Source organism: Carex rostrata, chromosome 9 (assembly GCF_964058835.1).
Source record: "Carex rostrata chromosome 9, lpCarRost1.2, whole genome shotgun sequence".
Lineage (NCBI taxonomy): Eukaryota > Viridiplantae > Streptophyta > Magnoliopsida > Poales > Cyperaceae > Carex > Carex rostrata.
In genome coordinates, this window is record NC_135926.1 from 13713651 (window position 1) to 13728277 (window position 14627).

Here is a 14627-nt window from a genome sequence, read left to right on the forward strand (position 1 = left end):
AGGGGATACATCAAGTATGATACAAGGAAGGGTTTATATAGAGAGGAGAGGAGGAAATTAAGAGAGATTGAAATGGGGTTTGTGGAGGGAAAGTTGGCCACCAAGGGAAAATAGGAAATTGTGTCCTTTGGTTTGGGTTAGGTGATTGGCTGGATATTGACATGTCATTTTGTATATAAATGGAGGTCATACAATGAATTTGGTATTTTGTAACGAAAGGACGTGTATGATTCTTGCATCTTGGATATGGTGTTCATTTCTGTGATTTGTAATTCGGTGCACATTCAATGCAATGGTTGAGGTTTAAGAAGAGATCGATTTAGATTAGATAATCATGGATTAATTAATGAGAGGAGATAAGGACAAATTAAAGTGGGATAATGAGGAGAAGAATTATTAGAGGGGATGTTTCATGTTTGTATTTGTATACTGTTACTGTAAAAGCCAAATTCTGTATGATGAGTTGGCATGCCCCAGAAAAAAAATATATATATTAACATAAAATCTTTTCATTATTGCTCTGACGTCGTTTGCTGTGTATTTTCCTTGTGCAATCTCACTATCTCATGGCTAATTAGATGTTAATTTCTCTACTCTTCCCGCCCTGTTGATGATATTTTAACATAAATAAGATTTTGTCTATGAGTATATTTTTATATGCATATATATCATGTTTAACGGTTTGAATCGATAGTTTGAACTTAGAAATAAATATATGAATCTATTGGGTTTGGGGGTGGGGGTTTAATTAGTCTTTACGACACACCGAAACGGTGGGTACGTATTTTCTTTGTGGGTCACCCCATAACATTGATTACTAATTACATTATATATATATATTGGATTAGGTCAACTATATATATATTATGAATTTTTTTTTTTTTTATTGTGAAGATCGATTTACCTTAATTAGTCACAATTTAAGTGGAAGACAAATTAATTAATTAAGCATTATATATCCAATGGCCGGTTGAGCCTAAAAAATTAAAGGCTATTTATGCTAACATTCTATAGGCATTTTAGTAAAAAAGGACAAAAGAGCAATCCATTATAATTTTCATAGATGATGATATTTTAGACTTTTTCAAATTTGATTTAGTGATGTCAATTCAATGTTAGAATATTCTTTGCATACCGATCGAGTTTTTGTTGCTAGTCCGGAATAGAACAAGGATGGTGACGTCATAGATTGGGGTTGAGAGACATATATAATGCCACATTGGTAAGAAAAGAATGGCTTTGTCGTATCCTTTGTGCACTTTAATACCTTGCTATTTTGGCACCTGCGCTGCATGTGACATCTCACATTGCTTCTATTTCAATATATATTTTGTTTAATTAATTTTATATATATATATATATATTCCAGCTTGCTTAACATCGGATGCTAGTTTCTTCCATTAGCAAAATGCATCAACCACCCCCCTCTTGTTTCAACTAATTGCTAGCTTCGTCCAAAACTCATCTGAGGGTTTTTATTATTGACAGAACATGCAACATATATACGATCAATAGAGATAAAATGAAATTAAAATCTATATGACTGATGCACTGTATGAAGTCAAATCAATATTGTTAATATCTTTGTTCAGGAGCGGAGCTAGATTTTCGAACCATGGAGATCAAACACACAATCATATAAATTTTTTCTATAGAAATGGAGATCAATTTTACAATTCCATGAAATTTATTTAATTTTTTTTATATATATAAATAAAAAATAGGTGTGAATTGACTCCTTCATTTCACTGAGATCCGCCACTGCCTTTACCCCTACTCTAGCTTTTCTTTTCTATAAGCATATGTGGCTATTTTACTTCCATAAGCATATATGGACATATACTTATAACTCGTTTTTGCGTTTTCAATGTCCAAATGGTCAATCTGAAGTGCTCAACATGTTCTTCATGTTAATATGTGCTTGGAGACCAAATTTTATATTTTTTGAAATTTTTTGACTATATTTTCAGAATTTTTCAAAATAGTCATAAAAAATATAAAAAAAAAAAAATAATATGAAAAACCTTGTTTTGAAAAATTCTGATAAAATAGTAAAAAAATTTCAAAAAATGTACAACATGGTCTCCAAACACATATTAATATGGAGAACATGTTGAGCACTTCAGATCGACCATTTGGACATTGAAAACACAAAAACGAGTTATAAGCATATGCTCTCATATGCTTATGGAAGTAGAATAGCTAACCTCTCTCTATATATATAAAACAAAGATACTGTAATCAAACCGTTTTATTTTAAGATCTTGCAGTTCCTTTAATTAACTAACTACCGTGCTCCAATCAAGATGGGAGTTAGAGACTCTACGCTCCAACGATACCGTGTTCTCAGCTTCGGTCCCTTCCCTTTTTCTCATTCTCCTCTCATTTCAAAGCGATAGAGCTTACAGGGAAGTTGTTGTGTTGGAGTAAGATCTAAAAGAGATGTGAGGGACGGACTTAGGGAAATTCAAATCTGATGCTATTTTAAGAAGAATGGCATTACCCTGACATCCACTTTTATTTCTATCTCTCTCTATTTAAAAGACGAGGAGAGAGATAGAGAATAACTGAGGATAGGAGGGGATTTAGATAACAACAGATTTAGTTCTTGAGGGGATTTTAAATCGCTTAGGCTAGTTCTTTCACCTATGAAATTTAGTTATACTTTTTTTTTGGTAACTTTTCTATAAATAAAAAATTTTCATAATTTTTTCCGCTGGAGCGACTCGTACACCTACCACTCTGCAAGTTACTTCACCATGCAATTAAAAGGAGAGTGATATTTTGAGCTAAGATTTTACAATATTGAGCGGTGAGAGAAATCTTTTTCATCAAATACCTATTGTACCCTTCTATTCTCTCTCTTCATTATCTATTTCAATTAATTCAAAGTTAACAAAGAAAATAATTAATAAAGGAAATAACTTTAAAAACAAATATGTTTTGATCCTCATATCTTTTTTTCCCCATTAAAATATATAATTCAGACTCTAAAAAAATCTTTTGTTCAAATTTTCTAGAAACTAACACACACACACACTAATCACTTTATGCACTAACAAAAAATCATAAATAAATCTGACAATGTAAGAGAGATTCCTATTGTACAATCAGAAAATCATACATAAAATTTTTGATAAGCCGATTTAGTAGAAGGTGAAATCAAATTTTCATAGAAAACAAGAGCAATACTAAAATTGTGACCCCAAAATTTTGTTTGCCAATGCAAATTAACATGAAAATTCCCCTAAAAATTGGAAATAAAAAACTGATAAGTGACAAACGTTCAAAGTAGATGCAAAATGAGGTAGAGGTTTCACTTCAAAATGGTTTACAATTCTATATATAATGGTAACTTGAATCATGTTCAAAAGTGGTACAAAACATAATGGTATAAGAGAATTACAATTCATTGTTAGTTTCTAATGGTAACTTGAATCTTTGTGTACTTTGTATTAGTTTATAATATAAATGATATAATGAGATAATCCGTCACTGTTAGTGCGTATAATGATTAGCAAATATATATATTTACTACGAGTTTCTAGAAAATTTGAACAAAAACTTTATTTAATTTGGAACTGAATTATATCTAATTGGGTCTGTAAATAACTTTTTTTTTCTGACTTAATATATCTGTTGGCTTCTAGCCAACTTTCAAAAATATATATTTTATTGGGGAAGGAGAGAGATAAGGGATCGAAACAGATTTGTTTTATTTGGAAAGTTATTTCTTTTATTAATCGTTTCCTTTGTTAATTTTGAATTGCTTAAGATAGACAATGATGAGAAAAAAAATGAAAGGGTACAATAGATATTTGGTGAGAAAAATTTCTCTCACCGCTCAATATTGTAAAAGCTCAACTCAAAGAATAATTATATGAATCTCTCCACTCTCATCCCCCATCTTTTAAACCTCCATTTATGTGGAATTTTGCGAATGTCGTTCACATTTTTCATGATCTATGTAGAATTTTGAGAATCTAAAACCACGAACGTATTCTACGCAATTTTATCTTTCAAATGAGATCCATAATGACATACTTTCGGACATCGTCACACAAGTATTTATACCTCATCGTGCAAGTATTTATACCTATACTTATAAGTATTTATCCCCAATCGTGTTTAACTTTCATAAACTAACTTAACTAACTAGTTTAATTAAATTTATTCAAAATACTGTGGTCTTCCAAGTTTAATTAAATTCATAGATATAAATACTTGGAAGATAATAAATTAATACTTGCAAACTAATATATTAATACTTGCATGTTTAACTTGATATGACTATATGAATGTACCACTCAAACTACATGGGAAAAATAATCATACATGTTTTTAGAAGTGAGTTTTTTTTCTTTTTTTCAATGTTGTCCACATTTCTCACGATCTATGAGGAATTTTGCAAATCTAAAACCACGAACGTATTCTACGCAATTTTATCTTTCAAATGAGATCTATGATGATATACTTTCGGGCTCATCGTCACACAAGTATTTATACATCATCGTGCAAGTATTTATACCTATACTTGTAAGTATTTATCTCCAATCTTGGACCTCGCATCTCTGCATCAACCTTTCCCAATAGTCCCTGCGTTAACCTTTCTCTAACAAAAATAATTGACTACATAGGTATAAATACTTCAGTGCATAGGTATAAATACTTGTAATACTTTATATTAATACTTTTAAATGTCAGCAGTGTCATATGTGTAAAATACTAGGTATAAATACTTAAATGACGAGGTATAAATACTTGCGTGATGATGAGCTCGAAAGTATGTCATCATGGATCTCAAAATATATATGGAAGCTGGCCAAATATTCGAAGGTATAAATACTTTTGTAATAATTTAAGATGTGTATGATATTTAATTTAGGATGTGTATATGATATTTGATTATTGCTTCTTACTGTGAAAAAAAAATTAGGATGCTGGCCAGCAAAATATATATGGAAGCTGGTCAAATAAATAATTTTTTTTTTTAGCTTCAATAAAACATCAGGATCGGTTATTTTAGACAACCGATCCAGATTACTACTATTATGATCGGTTGTTTAAAATAACCGATCCTAATTCTAAAAATAAAAAAAACATTTAGGATCGGTTATTTTTTAATAACCGATCCTAAAAGTTTTTTTTTTCAGATCCTAATTCTAAAAATAAATAAAAAACTTTTATGATCGGTTATGTTTTAATAACCGATCCTAAAAGTTTTTTTTTTTGAATTAGGATCGGTTATATTAAACAACCGATCCTAATAGTTACTATCTGGATCAGTTGTTATGTACAACCGATCTTGATAGTGTAACATCTGGATCGGATTTGGTTTTTTAATTAAAACCGATACTAATAAGAAGAATCTGGATCGGATTTAATTAAAAATGATACTAATTGTTTTTTTAATGGGTATTAAAAAACGGGGGAAAAAACTATTAGGATCGGTTCTCAGATATAACCGATCCAGATAAGAGCCTATTAAGATCGGTTGGTTAAAAAATAAAAAATCGATCCTGATAGTATCAGTATCGCCTTCATCAGGATCGGTTATATTCCGATACTAATATGCGTATATAACCGATCATGATTCTATATTTTCCAATAGTGTATGTACCATATATAGTCACTATGGAAATTTTTGCGCATCAAGCCATCAGCTTGACATGATCAAGTCCCTTAACAAGTAATTACTAAAAGTTGGATATATATTAAGATTTTTGAGGTGCTAGTTGTAAGACAAAAGAAAATAGATTAATTAAATAAATTGTGTTAGTCAACTAATAAAATAATGTAACTATATATAATACGAGTAGGGTAAAATGTTCCATTGATTTCATACTTCATATTTTTATCTCCATTTTCAATGCTCAAACAATCAATCTGAACCGCTTAATATGATATCCGTATTAAAATGTGTTTAGGGACCCAATTTTATATTTTTTGGAACCGCCTTACTGTTTTTTTTTTTAATTTAGAGAGGTACAATTAAAATCACTGTTTTTTGTATGGTCTAGAAGCAACGATTTTGTACTTGTCTAAAAAATAATACCTTTTTTTTTTCAAAAAAATATGAAATTTGGTTAAGTGGTCCAAAAAAATTGTTTGAACTTTAAAAGCATAGATAATTAACATATAAGACATGATTAGATCACAAAATCAATAAATCAATGATGCATTTTAACTCTACTCATATAATTAGTGATACTAAGTAATAGATCTTAGCTTAATTATTAATATAGAAGTTATTTCGCTCAAATAACAAAAAGATGTTTAATTTAAATTTCTACTTATTCCAGCCACCAAGGAGGCGGGGAGTACTGTTATATACTTATTAATATGTATCTACAACTTCTATTTTATGTGACCCGGTTACACAGAAGTCTGCACGAGGTGGGAAACTGAAAAAGGTAAACACCACGTGTCACATGCTAAGTTGGGAAACGTAGCCTATATATATATTAAACCGCTGGCGCTGAGAAGTTGGTAAACCCAAAACTGAAGAAAAACAAGAAAAAGAGGAATATTTTAAACAGCACTGCTAAGTGATAACATTCCATGCCCATCAACCCCTAATTACCTCTGTTCCCCTTTTGGATTGCAAATACTGAATCTATATGAACACTCTTGTAAATTCAAAATGCACACTTACTTAATTTCAGACATATATATATATATATATATACTTGTGACTTATGACTTGAGACTAGCTATATATGGTAATATACATATATTATATATGGATCGATCAACCATACTATGAATCCATATTTTTTTTTCAAAGTTCGAACAATCAATCTAAATCGTTAAATATGTTGATCTTCATATGAAATGTACTTGGAGACCAAATTTTATACTTTTTTAGAAAAAAAATTAGCATGTTTTTAGATAGCTAGTAGATAATCACTTGATCTAAAAATTCTGGACCATCTGAAAGCAGTGATTTTCTACTTATCTAAAAAATAAGTAAATAAATTCTAAAAACATGCAAAATTTGATATTTTTAAGGTTAGCAGATCAACGCGGTTGATAACAATTGTATTAAAAATAAGTATTTACATGATCACCTCAATTCCTGTTTACATCAAGTACATTGTCATATATATGGAATTGGTGATTATGTTTGGTTTGGGTCGAGTGTTAAACTTTGAAACGGATTGATCCGTAATATGCATAATATCATATAGTCTCACTCCAAATTATATATACATAAACACTCATAAAAAAATCTAAAATTTATTAGCTTTTTTGACAACTATATATCGTACAGTTTTAAACATCTGTTACACAATTTTACAATTGTTGACAGACATTTTAAAGTACCTGTAGTGATTGTTTTGGCAGCATATATATATATATATATATATATATATATATATATATATACGTACATTGGTTAATTACAAGAAACTTATTAACACTAGGACATACATTTTATTTATATTAAAATGCATATATATATATATACTCGTTTAACAATTCTTATACGGTTGCTCCAACATCAGCATTTGTTGATACCATGCATGGTGTACATTTTTTTAACTAGAATGCACACATAACATTTTCAGAAGGGTTACCGAAGGGGTAAGTTTTTGTTTTTTTTTTTAATAATGGATAATATCATAGCTGTAACAGGAATTTTGAAGGTAACATGTTATTTTTGTACTTTTCTATGCTTCCAAACTACAAAAACACTAATGTACAATTTGATATAGGAGGACAATCATGAAATTATTTTTAAAATAAGAAATAAAGACAACTTGAGCTCAATTCCATAACCAGCACCATCACCTCCTAGATCTGCCAAGCAACCCTAACATAGATGGAAAGGACGTTGCATGCTTATCTGGATCAGATTCCATGCATGATATATATGCATGCATTTATTTGCCTCCACTGGAACCATACTATGGTTCTCTGTTTTATAACCAAATTTAATTTGATCCTGTCTTTTTTCAACCAACATGCTACACAAACTTGTACTCGAAATACATGGCTTAATTAATTAATTATACAAGCTAGCTAGCCTCATTAAGGTGAAATAAAACTCTAGATCGATCACACACCATGCAATTAATTATAAGCTGGATTTATATATATATATATATATATATATTATAGATCTAGCTAGGTGCAAGTACTGGAGAGCATCATGATCTGCATGCATGCCTGCTTGCCTAGTGAGTAGTGAAGCCGGCCGCAACAATTTGATGAAGTTGGACATTTAATTTCTTGGATTTTAAATACGTACTATATATTAATGTGATCGAAGAGCCACTCTGACAATTGAAGGCAGTAATAACGCATCTTGTATATATCTTAATATCATGCATGCATGCATGCATGCATGCAATGCAAGATGCATATGAATGCAGAGATCACCACTTGCTTTCCTAGCTTAATTTATTCGTTGTCCATTTCTTATCAAATTTGAAAACAAAGATATAAAATATATGAGGTATGATGAGGTATTGGAACCCTCCTCATATATATAATATAATTATATATATATATATAGATATAGATATTGACCAAGTGGCTAATTGAATCAATTATTTGGACATGAAAAATATATGATTTGAACTAGTTAATTACAAATCAGATGAAATATATATACTAACGTTAGCTAGTTATACATTAATTTATCCAAACTCATCTTTCAAATTGCCAAAACTTCATTATTAAAATATATAGCTTCCATTTATTATACATATACATATTAAAGTTTCCTGTGAAGATTGTTTGCAAAGCAATTTAATTATTATGTGAAGTATATATAATTAAAGTAACTTTTAGTGTAGATATTGAAAACGTTATTTCAATTGATCAACCACTAGCTAGTAAATGGTTTATAGCGCATATATATAATATACTGTTCTCGTCCTACGTACGTCTAGGCCACTTATTTAGTATACTAATAATTTGTTATGATTGAGAACAAGTACAAATGACAATAAAGAATTGATCCAACGCATAAAACATGACAAGAAAGAAAGAAATAATAATCATAACAAATATGATTCAACAATTAGCTAGTTTAGGTTGAGATTCGGTCCTTGATTTAGTGGCAATAATGACAATACTCTTCGTGTAAGAGGTCGCATATTTGAAACATGAATGGAATAATATTTTATAAATATTAAATAGTTGAGTGGTTTGATCTCCTCCAACCTTTACTCAAAAAACAATTACTTAAGATCTTTTACTAAAAAACAATTAGTTAGAGTACATTAAAAAAATATACACACAAAATAAAAATATAACCAAAAAGCAAAGGTTTAAATAGCGTTTATCCCGTCATAGCGAAACGGATAAAAAAAAATAGTGCTATGTCCATATATACAGCGTCACTATAGTATGGAATAGCGCGTTATAACACTGGTATATAGTATTGTAGCTTTTATGGTCCGAAAACGCTATATTAGATCTCATTTAGGTCATATTTGATTGCGGAGTCCACACTAAAGATATAAAAAATAAAAAAATAAAAAAATGGAAGAGTAAAATAAAGTAAGAAGCTGTGAATTAATCCGAATCAGACAGAATAACTTAGTAGATCTATATTTGTTGTGCATGTAGGACCCACTGTTTTAACATCTTACCTTTAATTTCAGATGAAATAAGTTAATCCATGACACTAAATTGCAAAGTAAATGTAAAATATGAGTAGATTGGAGTAAAGAACTTAATCCTTCTTAAATTTAAGTAGTAACCAAACTTGACTTTAATTTGAATTAATGTAGCTCAAGTTTAACTAACTCGATGATCAGATTAATTTTTAGTTAATTTGAATTTAAAATTATTTCAGTTAACTCGTTCGAAATTATTTAATATTAAATGACATATATATATATATATATATATATATATAGGGTCTGTCTAAATTGCTGCTGGCAGCATTTCAGCAGAGGTGCTGCCGGGGCTATATTTAGCCGTGTGATGTCCAAACAACAAATCCAAACCGTTAAATGTTTAATCTATATTATAACCTACTTGGAGACAAAATTTTACATTTTTTGGAATTTTTTTACTATATATTAAGCTGGTTTGAAAACTGCTGATTTCAGTAAATTTCTGCAGCATTGAAATCAGTGGTTTTCAAACCAGCTTAATATATAGTAAAAAAATTCCAAAAAATGTAAAATTTTGTCTCCAAGTAGATTATAACATAGATTAAACATCTAACGGTTTAGATTTGTCATTTGAACAACAAAAAATAGAAAAAACAGTGGCAGCACCGCCGGCAGAAATGCTGCCGGCAGCAAATTAGCCACAGCCTATATATATATATATACTGACTTTGATATATGTATAGATATAATTATCAATAATTTAGTATAAGATAAAATACTTATAGAAATTAATTTACTCGGAAAAATAAAAATTAATAGATATGATATGATTTTATTTTTACCACTGTCCGCTCTGTACGTATGCGATCCGTTTTCAATATATTATATATATTATTGACAAGGCATCTCGCTAGAAAATTGGTGGGATTTGGGATCATGTCAAAAATGTCTCTTATATATATATGTGTGTGTGTGTGTGTGTGTGTCTTCATATATATGTGATTTTTGCAAATTTGAAGTACAACGTACGTGCGTAATTTTAATTAGGAGTCATAGTGAAGTATATACTAAACTAGTACAAAAAAAAATAAAAAAAAATGAAATTCTCGATCGTTTTCGAGTCAAAGGAGCCAAATTACAAAAAATCATCAATACTACGTACATATTTAATTTTTTTCACCAATGGGTCATTTTTAGTGATCAGTTTGTTTAATTGAATTAGGATTCATGGTACGTAGCTGCAAAAAGTTTAACACTATATATGCAAAATATATAATTACTTGTTTTTAAACTATAGTCATGACTAACCAAGAATATTATATAATAGTAGGGTGATAAAAAAAAATTAAAAAAAATAATAGCAAATAAGCTGTGAACTGATCGATCTGACAAAATAATTAAAATAACAATTATTGTATTGTGTAGTTTATATATAAATTAATATTGAATTAAAATTCGTTACGTGAAGTCAATAGATTTCTGGGTATTTAATTGTTGCCACCGTACAAAATAACAAATAGCCCCTCAAGCTAGCTAATTAAGAAAAAATATAGTGAAGATCAATATGGTTAAAAAGAAGAAGAAAATAAACAGCAAACGGATAACAAATCAGCTCTAATTGGACAAAAATAGTACTTGATTAATTATTATTACTATTCATATAATATGAATTATGACTTATATTATATAAATTAAAATTTTAAGTTGGCTAGCTATCAAAGCAAAGGAAACAAATAATAATAGGAAAATTAGAGATGATATTGACCAGCTCAAATGATGGGTCCCTAAACAGCAACAATTATATATAACGAACATGCATGATAGCTGTCGAACATTTTCCACAAGTAAATTAGATTTAATAAAAAAAAAATTGTGTAGGCCTAAGTGAAGTTATAAGCCGCAATTACAAAAACTATAACTTTTCAAATTAGAGAAACTACAAAGAGTAATACCATGGTACTATGCATCAATATTTTTATTTTTATTAATTTAAATAGTTAATTTGAAACCTTCAACATAATTTTCATATAAAAATATATTTGCAACTAAATTTTACATTTTCTAATATATTTTTTTTACTATATTTTATATTTTAGATAGGTAAAAAACCAATACTTTTAAATGATTTAGAAACTTCAGATCAAGTGACATTCTACCTATCTAAAAGAATAGAAAATTCTAAAAAATGTAAAATTTGATATACAACTACAATTTCACATGGAGATCTTGTTGAACGGTTCAAAATAATTGTTTGAACTTTGAAAATAAGGATATTGATTTATGATACTGATCAATAGACGTTGTGCACAGTAGTATATATAGCCTCACTCAATGCAAAATAAAAGCATTGAAATCCGAGCAAAGCTAGGGTGTGTTGTGCTCAACAAGAGATGTTGGTGAGCATAACTCCAAAAGTCTATTAGATTGGCTTCAAACGACGAATCCAAACGGTTGAAATCCATTTTACGAGTGATGTGTGTACATGAAAAATTTAAAAAGTTTCAAATTCATTTAATACAAGATTAAGTTGTCAAAACAATGATGAAAAATGAATATATAAAACAACTTGCAAAACAACTTACAAAAGATTCATTTTTTTACAGCTTAACTTTGTACTAAATGAATTCGGAACTTTAAAAAAAAATCATATACATACGTCACTCATAAAATAGATGAATTTCAACCGTTTGAATTTGTAGTTCAAAGACAATCTGATAAATTTTAAAAATTGATCTCACCAATCTTTTTTCATGAATACATCACCCTCTAACTTTGCTTTTGCTCTTGAAATCCACTTGTGGGTTTGTGTAATTGTGTGGAGTCTCACCATGTGAAATGTAATGTCTATTCCAAAGCAAACAAGGTAAACAACCAGCATTGGAAATAACATCTTGTCCCTTCATGTTCATTGCACGTGCTTTAGCATCAGATTGTTCTATCTTTCATCTCATGCATAAAAGAAAGCAGATAAAAAAATAATAATGGTTTAGTTGTGTGTGATCTCAATGATTGGATAACTTCCATCCATTCATGTGGAGATAACATGATAAAATATTAATCCAGTTAGTGTGAAGCATTATTGGGGTTTACTACAAATTTTCCCCGCTAGTTTGCCATAATTTTCTAGAAATAATAAGGTGATCTCACGCTTATTTACATATTAATATCCGAGTGAGACTATGGTAATATGTGATATCTCCATATTATATCTAAATTACAGCCCTGATTTACACTGAAACATGTGCTTTAAAGCCTATAAATGTGGACTTTTTACTTATATTTCGATGAAATGTGGTACTGCTATGCTTTGTTTGGTATTTTGCAGAAAAAAAAGGGCGAAAAACTGGATCTGACTACTTTTCATACGGCCCGTATGACATTTTGTATGGCCCGTACAGGATCTGCCCAACTGCACATAAGGTTCCACAACAGAGGCACAAAGTCTCCAAGACAAAGCACAGGCATACGGCCCGTACGGGGTCCCCTACGGCCCGTAGGACGCAGATTCGGAAAATCCAGCTGGAATCTGAAATCAGCTTAATTTAAGGAGGCCGAAAAAGAAGCCTCTGGGGGCGCGATCTGGGACATTAAATGAGATATTTCCTCACCAAAAAAGGGGGATTCACCACTGGAACTTGGACAAGCTTTCTTGGAGCAAAAGACAAGAGGAGGAGAAGACGAAGAGAAGTGAAAAACGCGAGTTTGCAACGGATCTTCGGATTTTCCACTGTTTTGTCATGAACTCTTTCATTTCTTGTTATTTGTATTATCTTCTAAACATGAGTAGCTAATTTACTTTGTTTCTAGGGTTACGATGTAGTTTCTAGTTTGGTTTTGTTTGCATGCTACTTGGATTTTGTGTTGAATGCTTTGTTTTTACCTTGTTGAGTAGTATTTTGATTGCTTTATTTGTGCTTGCTTGAATCGATTAGTCATCCCGTTAGATGAATGCGCACATCTAAGTGTTAGGAGCCAAGTCTATGACAATTAATCAAACCGAATAAAGTATATGAAGTAGGGTGAAACCAAGGAGTACCCGAAAGGTGAAACTTTCCTTGAGGCGAAAGTCCTTGGATACTTTTAGTAAACCAACAAGTAACTTGGATAAATTAGGCCAAAATGCGAAAGTTGAGGTTTAACGCATCTAAGAGGGAAGTATTTGAGTCCGATAATCGGGTACTAGGCCAAAATGCGAAAGTTGAGGTTAGGTATCTAGATCCGGTCGATAGAAACCCTAAGCATTAGTATCAACACAGAAAACAGTAGCTGCAGCATTAACTCGGGGTGCCCTACGGGCCGTATGCATCGGGGCTGAACAGAAATGAAATCTGAACCCTGGAAACAACTTTAATTCTCTTTTATTGCTTTTTAAACTTGTCATAAATCATTAGAATTGTTAAGAACCAAACCAAACCAATTTCTCTCACTTCTAGAATCTCAAGTAATTTTAAGACGAGTCCGGTTATTTTCTTCCGTCCCTGTGGATCGATACCTGATGATACTACGCGATTAGGATTGTACACTTGCAATCTGAGTCGAAAGTGTAATCAAGGTTAAAAGGTACAGCTTGCTGTACTGAAACTTTGTGCATACTTTTGTGCGAACAATATGCCAAAAAATTTTATTAATATAAAAAAAAATTACCCACTTTAATTTGCACAGGATTTCGAAAATTGTCCAAACCGGTCAAAATCTCTCCGATTTTGAAGCTTCTTTCCGGTGAGAAAATAACCAGTTCTCTCCCTAGAACTGGTTATATTCTCACCGGGTTTTGTATTTTTTTTTCTTTACAAACATAAAATTTTATAATTTTTTTTGTATTGAAATATTATAAATATTTAATATATTTCTTTAAAAATAGAAGAAATACAATATAATTTAATTTATTAGAAAGATTGCAAATAACCCAGATCAACATTTTTTAGGCTAGATTTTTCGTGATTGTAAGATAAATTAATATATTTATTTATGTGTTATTGAAAAAAATAAAAGTGCTTGCCTGGTTTAAAAGTCATTTCTAAGTAAATATAGAAAATATTGTCATCTTCTAAT